The following is a 7,907-nucleotide window of genomic DNA, read 5'->3' as shown; positions in this document are numbered from 1 at the left end:
TGTGTGTGTGTGTGTGTGTGTGTGTTTGTATGTGTATACATGTTATGTGTTAAAGAGTATGTGTAGACTTCAGAAGACAATATTCCATGACTATGTTATCCCCTACAAACTTGTTTTGAGATACAACTTCATTTATTTCTGGACCACTTTATATTCCATGTAAGCTGTCATCAAACTTCCAGAAGATTCTCCTGCCTCTGTTTGCATCTCTTCATAGAAGTACTATAAATACAGATGTGTACTATCACAGCAAGCTTCATTGTAGTTTAGGAGAGTAAAATCAGGTCTTCCTGTTTTAGCAACAAGTATTTTTACCTAGTGAGCCATCTCATTGGTTCAGACTTTCTCAATAATAGTAAAAAGTCTAGTTATAACATAGATTATCCTCTATGAAGTAAGCTTTCCTAAAGTTGAGTCTCTTCATTTTAGTATCTTTTCCACTATTCTTCCTATCTCAATATGGGGGCCCGAGAAATGGCTTAATTTACTAATATTTTGAAAAACAAATGAATCAGTCCTATACTGTCACAAGATAATCAAATGTACAGTTATAAGGACATATGCTAGAAGTAAAAAGTGAAAAGTAAAAAACCATCACTTTAAACATTAATTAAAGAAAATTGGAATTGTCACATGAATAGTTGACAGTGCAGAGCTCAGAGCAAATAATACTAAGTACATACACAGAAGAGTGCTATAACAATCATTGTAAAATTACAAAACTAAAATATGGAGAAGACATTATATGTTATCAGAGATGAGAGAAGAATGAAGGGAGGGAGGTCCCTGTGGTTATAACCTAGAGCTTGAGCAATATTCATGTTAGTATACATGGGCCGTGGTTTGGTACCTCTATTTTATGTCACTATACTAGTTGTGTCCTTGGACTAAGATGTGAAGTAACGCAACAAAATGCACATAGGATCTCTATAGTATATTATCACCTATGATTGTGTGTGAATTGCCTAATAACTAAACATTTTAAACTAAATTTAATAATAAAGAAGGTACCATGTAAAGATGCCCACAAACACTTTGTTTACATAAGGCTTTCAACCTTTAGCTAAAGTATTTCCACAAAGCTGTGCCCTTGTTGACATTTTCAACATTGTTTAAAGGACACTTAACAAGTATTACTGACAAAGAAGGGACCTCAAAATGCATACTGGGATTAGCAGGGGATCTAAAATCCATGCCATTTTATTTGTTGTGTTTCAAATAATTTAGTCTATCACTTTAATGGGCAATATGAGCATAATCATGCTAGTCAACAATACCCTCAGCTTCATGCCCCCATTTAAATTTTCCTCAACCATTTGGCTTTTGAAGACATTGGTTATTTCTCTTCAGTCACACTCATCATACTGAAGGGCTTTCTCAGGATGTAAACATTCATCTCTCTGACTGGCTATGTTGTCCAACTCTATTCTGTAGTGACACTTGCGTCAGCCAAGTGATTTCTGCTGGCTCCCATGGCCTATGAACTCTATGTAGCAAACATACAGTATACTATGGAAATTTACAATTATATCTATGATACTTTATATGTTAACTTTATAATCTTACAAACAAGAACATTTTCTTCATTAAAAACACCGAGTTAAGTAAAACGAGACTACTTAGTTTTTCCTTTGAATAATCCTTTCATTGATCAACAGTCTCTGCAGATCTGAATATAAATCCCTCATATAAGTTCTGTGCTCTTTGAGTAGACTCTATATTTGAAAATATTGAATAATATGAAATCCTATGAATGTGAATACTATTGCCATCTGAGTTTATGTTTTGATGTTGAGACACAGTTTCTCTGTGTAGCCCTGACAGTCCTGACTTTATAGAGCAGATTAGTCTCAAACTAACAGAGATATACCTGCCTCTGCTTCTAAGTGATTAGATAAAAGGTATGGGCCACTAATGCCAAGTCATCCAAGAACTTAACCAAGAAATGACCTCCTGCTTTACATAAATTTAAGAGTTGAAGATAGAGGTGTAGGTCATTGGAAAGACATGTTATCAATAGGATTCCTGGAGGAGGGACTTAGCCAAGCAGGCTTAATGGCAATGATGCATGCATTGCTGTTACTTCTTCCCCTAGTGAACCTAGAATCTATCAACATGACTAAAAACCACTTATGTTGGATCAGGTCATGGAGCAAGACAATAAGAAAGAGACAGTGTGACATCTGAATACTTGATAGCCAATGGGATGCTGGGAGGGGAGGTATAAAGGTTTGCCCAGTTCCTTAAAAAATAAGTCAGCTTTTGCTACTTGCCTGAATCACAGAGTCTGTATCATTGACTCTGTACCTTCTTAGCCCTACGCATAAGGGTCTTGATTGGGGACACAAGCAACAAATTACTTTTGGATATCTTATTCAACCAACTCAAGAAATTACTCAAAGTCCTCCTTATCTATTAATCATTCCTTTTTATCAGTCTGTTCAACCAATGCCTAAGGGAGGCCCTTTATGACATCTTTAATAATTGAGGTGATCTCATGGCTATAGAGGTAAAGGTATAGGAATTTAGATAAGTTTGTTTCAATTTTAGAAAAATTCTGTGTACTTCTATTGTATCTTGTGAGCAATTTATTTCTTTGATGTTTCTAAAAATAGGAATTCTTAGCACCACACGCATAATACCAATATTGTCAAAATATTAGAAATTATTTTCCAGAACATGACCAAAACTATTCTCAACAATAATAGAACCTCTAGGGCAATCACCGTGCCTGACCTCAAGCTGTACTACAGAACAATTGTGATAAAAATTGCATGGTACTGGTGCAGTGACAGACAGGTAGATCAATTTGAACAGAATTGAAGACCCAGAAATGAACCCACATACCTATGGTTACCTGATCTTTGACAAAGGAGCTAAAACCATCCAGTGGAAAAAAAGACAGCATTTTTAACAAATGGTGCTGACACAACTGGCTGTTAGCATGCAGAAGAATACGAATCTCCATTCTTAACTCCTTGTACAAAGCTCAAGTCTAAGTGGATCAAAGAACTCCACATAAAACCAGAGACACTGATATCTATAGAGGAGAAAGTGGGGGAAAGCCTTGAAGAAATGGGCACAGGGGAANAATTCCTTAACAGAACAGCAATGTCCTGTGCTGTAAGATCAACAATCAACAAATGGGACATCATAAAATTGCAAAGCTTCTGTAAGGCTAAAGATACTGTCAATAAGGCAAAGAGGCCACCAACAGATTGGGAAAGNATTTTTACCAATCCTAAATCTGATAGGGGAGTAATATCCAATATATACAAAGAGCTCAAGAAGCTGAACTCCAAAAATTCAAATAACCTCATTTAAAAATGGGGTACAGAGCTAAACAAAGAATTCTCAACTGAGGAGTACCGAAGGGCTGAGAAGCACTTGAAAAAATGTTCACCATCCTTAATCATCAGGGAAATGTAATCAAACAACCCTGAGATTTCACCTCACACCAGTCAGAATGGCTAAGATACAGTCTTCAAAACACAAGAAAATCAAGAATAGGAATAAGGAAGAGCAACACATGGATACTTCATTCCTCCCTAAAATAGGGAATAAAATACCCATGATAGAAGTGGAAGAGACAAAGTTTGGAGCTAAGACGAAAGGATGGAAGATCCAGAGATTGTCCCACCCGGGGGTCCATCCCATAATCAGCTACCAAACGCAGACACTATTGCATATGCCAGCAAGATCTTGCTGAAAGGACACTGATATAGCTATCTCTGTGATGCTATGTCAATGCCTGGCAAATATAGAAGTGGATGCCCACCATCATCTATAGGCTAGAACACAAAGACCCCAATGGAGGAGTTAGAGAAATTACCCAAGGAACTGAAGGGGTCTACAACCCTATAGGTGAAACAACAATATGAACTAATCAGTACCCCCAGAGCTCATGTCTCTAGCTGCATTTATAGCAGAAGATGGCCTAGTCAGCCATTGCTGGGAAGAAATGCAGCTTGGTCTTGCAAGCTTTATATGCCCCATACAGGGGAATGCCAAGGTCAAGAAGTATGAGTGAATGGGCAGGGGACCAGGGGAGGGGAAGGGTATAGGGGACATTCGGGATAGCATTTGAAATGTAAATGAAGAAAATATCTAATAAAATAAGTTAAAAAAAGAAAAAAAAAGATTTACTAGTTGTCAATTGTCTGAAGTATGAACTGTTAAATGTTAATTCTTATCTTGAAAACATCAATACCTCTTTTTTTTCATTACTTTCTAGGTAAAAAATTATATTTTACACTCTTGCCTATAAAAATTGTGGTAGACTCAAACATTTATTCAACTTTGCATTTCATCTTTCCCTATAATTACCAGAGCACCTATTCAAGAGGATATGTTACATCAACCATGAAATACTAAAAGAAAAATCAGGGTACATAAATGAAAAGAGCCAAAATAGTTCACTTTTATACTTCATTTAATATTTTCTAACATGAACTAACCTGAATCAAAATATCAACTATTATATTAATTGTGTGAGTGTGTGTGTGTGTGTGTGTGTGTGTGTGTGTGTGTGTGTGTGTGTGTGTGAAATGAACTGCTCAGTACTCATTGTGAATGATGTAATGATCACTGATGCATTGAATTCACACTGGAATCCAGACCCTCTTCAAGGACTTATCCTCAGTGACAAACAATGACAATGAAAAAAATTTGCAGCTATAAAATCATAGTAAATTTTAACTTCTTTCTTTGAATTGAATTTTTATTTCAAGAGTAAGATTCTTTGCTGGTAAATGGAGATACATTATTCTTTGAAATTGCACTGTATTTATAAGCAAGGTATAGAAAGGAGTCAAATGGAATCAAGCAAATATGTAACAGAAGGAAAATAAACAAATGTTACAAAATGAACTAATATTTACAGAGGAAAATTATTCAGAATGGCTGTTTCTTTGATAACTTTATTGAAAATGGATTTTTTTCCTCATTCAGTGCATCTCGATCAGAGTTTCTCCTCCATTCACTCTTCCCAAATACACTGCAGTTTTCAAAGATTGCTTATTATCCAACCATTGGTAAGAGCAGAAACCAACATGACCTTGAAAGATGTACATATGTAGCATTCAGACAAAAGAATAAAAAAATTAGTACCTTTTAAATGCTTTGGTTTCTTTATGTAGGTGAACACCTTGTGCAAAGACTTGCATTGTTTTTGAATGTTTCAGCATCACAGACATCACACTGTACAGATACAAATATAAATATAGAATGTTAACAATGTTAGTCAATCTGCCCCTTGTTGGGAGAACCTAGATACTTCTCTTCTTTCAGTTTGAATATTTAGTGAGCAGTATCCTCCTTTGAAGTTTATGTGAATTAATTATATCACACTCCGGTTAAAAAGTGCTGTGACACTAAGAAAAGATTTGATGTGTTTCAATAAAAAATGATAATATTATTCATGTTTTACATGATGAATTTGATAAACAAATTATTTTAAGGACAAAGATTTATTTATAATTAATTAGTATAGTTAATGAGCTTAAACATGAAGTTCCATTTATAAATTTAGTGTGATCTCAAATCTACTTCTCAATTCTGAAAAGAAATTTATCATCTTTGTAAAAGTTGATGAAGACTTAATCTAAAGAATTGATAGATTTTATGACAAATGTCACCAACAGAGCATCTCTCTGTGTATTAGCCATTGGAAACCTGAAATGAGACCTGTTGTCTATACTTAATTTGTATGTGGCATCAAGTGTATGGCTAATCTTTATTAATAATGCAGTTAATAAAATGAATATACAAGTCCAAACTGCCTAAGATTTGTTTTCTTATTCTCTTTTTGGTGGCCCTTTTTAAGTTATGTTGTTTTTAATTTTTGTGTATGAGTGTTGTATATATGTGGGAATATATGTGCACTAAAGGCATACCTGGTGTCTGTGAACCACAGAAGAGTTTACTGAATCCCCAGAACTTGAACTACAGACTGCTATGAGAAACTGTGAATGCTAGAGATCAAAGTACTCTTAACAACTGAACCACCTCTCCACCCCAATTAATGTTTCTTCTTCATATACATATATGTGTATGCATACATATATGGAAGGAAACTACTTCCTTCCATAAAATGTAAATAAATAAAAGAAATAAATTAAAGTTTCATAGGCATAAAAATTAAAACATAAAATTTTAGATCCTGTGCTGATGATTTAGTAAGCATTCCATAAATTTGGACATTAATGTGTGCTTAGATTTTAATCCATTATGCATTTATAATAACTCCATTGTTATTAAAACTCATATTTTTGTACGATTATCTATTCATTTGTGTGAAGAGAATGGTGTAGAAAACATACCTTATGTATGGATGTCAAAGGCCAATATTCAGGAGTAGTTTCTCTCCTTCAATCATCTGAGTTCCAACAATTAAACTCTGTTTGTCAGGTGTTAGGCTTGATGGCAAGAATCTTCATCTAAATTGTAATCTCACCAGGCTAAGTCTCATAATTTTAGATCTACAGTTTTAATAGCAATTAAGTATGCTTTATTATAAATGTAAATAAATGATTTATATTATTTTAAACATATTTTTAGCATTTCTGCTTAAACAATATTCAAGGTCTTATATAGAACGAATGTATAAACAAAGAAATCCCTTTGTGGTCTAACTTTTGAATCATATATTAGTTTGTAATACTCTACATGTCTGTATTAAATTAAATGAACCATACTGTTTAGAAATCACTTCTATTCCGTCTCAATTATAGCCTTGATCTTGCATCAGCTAAACTACCACATGGCTTACCTAGAAGATATGAACCACACTGCAGTAACAGAGTTCATTTTATTGGGTTTAACAGACAACCCAGTCCTTCAAGTTGTTCTCTTCATCATCATCCTGTGCATCTACCTGGTGACTATGTCTGGGAACCTCAGCACTATCCTTCTCATTAGAGTCTCTCCTCAGCTCCATCACCCCATGTACTTTTTTCTCAGCCACTTGGCTTCTGTTGACATCAGCTCCTCTTCTTCTGTCACACCCAATATGCTTGCCAACTTCCTGGTAACAGAAAATACCAGCTCCTACCTTGGATGTGGTATACAGCTCAGCTTAGTTGCTTTCTTTGGTGCAACTGAATGCTTCCTTCTGACTGTCATGGCTTATGATCGCTTCATGGCAATCTGCAAACCATTCTTTGGTTCAACCAAAATGTCCACACAAATCTGTATCAGGTTGGTTGTGGGATCTTATATAGGAGGTCTTCTTAATGCTTCCTTCATTATGTTTTTCTTTTTTAATTTTCTCTTCTGTGGACCAAATATAATCAATAATTTTTTTCTGTGATTTTGCTCCTTTGAGCTCTCCTGTTCTGATGTAAGTGTCTCTGTACTTGTTAATTTATTTTCTGCTGGCACAGTTACTATGATTACAGTGTTGGTCATAGCCATTTCCTACACCTACATCTTCATCACCATCCTGAAGATGTGCTCCACTGAGGGTCAACATAAGGCCTTTTCCACCTGCGCTTCCCACCTCACTGCAGTCACTCTGTTCTATGGAACTGTCATATTCATTTATGTGATGCCCAAGTCCGGCTACTCCACTGACGAGAACAAGGTAGTGTCTGTGTTCTATATGGTGGTAATTCCCATGTTGAACCCCCTCATCTACAGTCTCAGGAATAATGAAATTAAGGGTGCTCTGAGAAGACAGCTTGAGAGAAAAACATTCTCTTAGAGTGATCTCTTGTTTTTTCAAACTTCATATAATAGGAGCCATTATGCAAAATCAACATAACTACCATCTGACATTTGGTTACTAGCTTTTTCCTTATTCTTTTGCCCCTCTTACCTTTTTCCTCCCAGGATATATAGTTATTTTGTTTCTTTAAAATTACTACTTTGTGTTTTCAAATCTGTCTTTGAGAAGTTTATACAATGTG

General features: G+C 35.2%; 1 pseudogene; it reads left to right on the top strand.

The window, feature by feature from the left end:
- Positions 1-6,760: 6,760 nt before the first annotated feature.
- On the top strand, positions 6,761-7,702 carry LOC110328176 (annotated as a pseudogene).
- The last annotated feature ends 205 nt before the right edge of the window (positions 7,703-7,907 follow it).

Source organism: Mus pahari, chromosome 1 (assembly GCF_900095145.1).
Source record: "Mus pahari chromosome 1, PAHARI_EIJ_v1.1, whole genome shotgun sequence".
NCBI lineage: Eukaryota > Metazoa > Chordata > Mammalia > Rodentia > Muridae > Mus > Mus pahari.
Note: the sequence above shows the minus strand (reverse complement) of the source record. Positions and strands in the feature narration are given on the sequence as shown.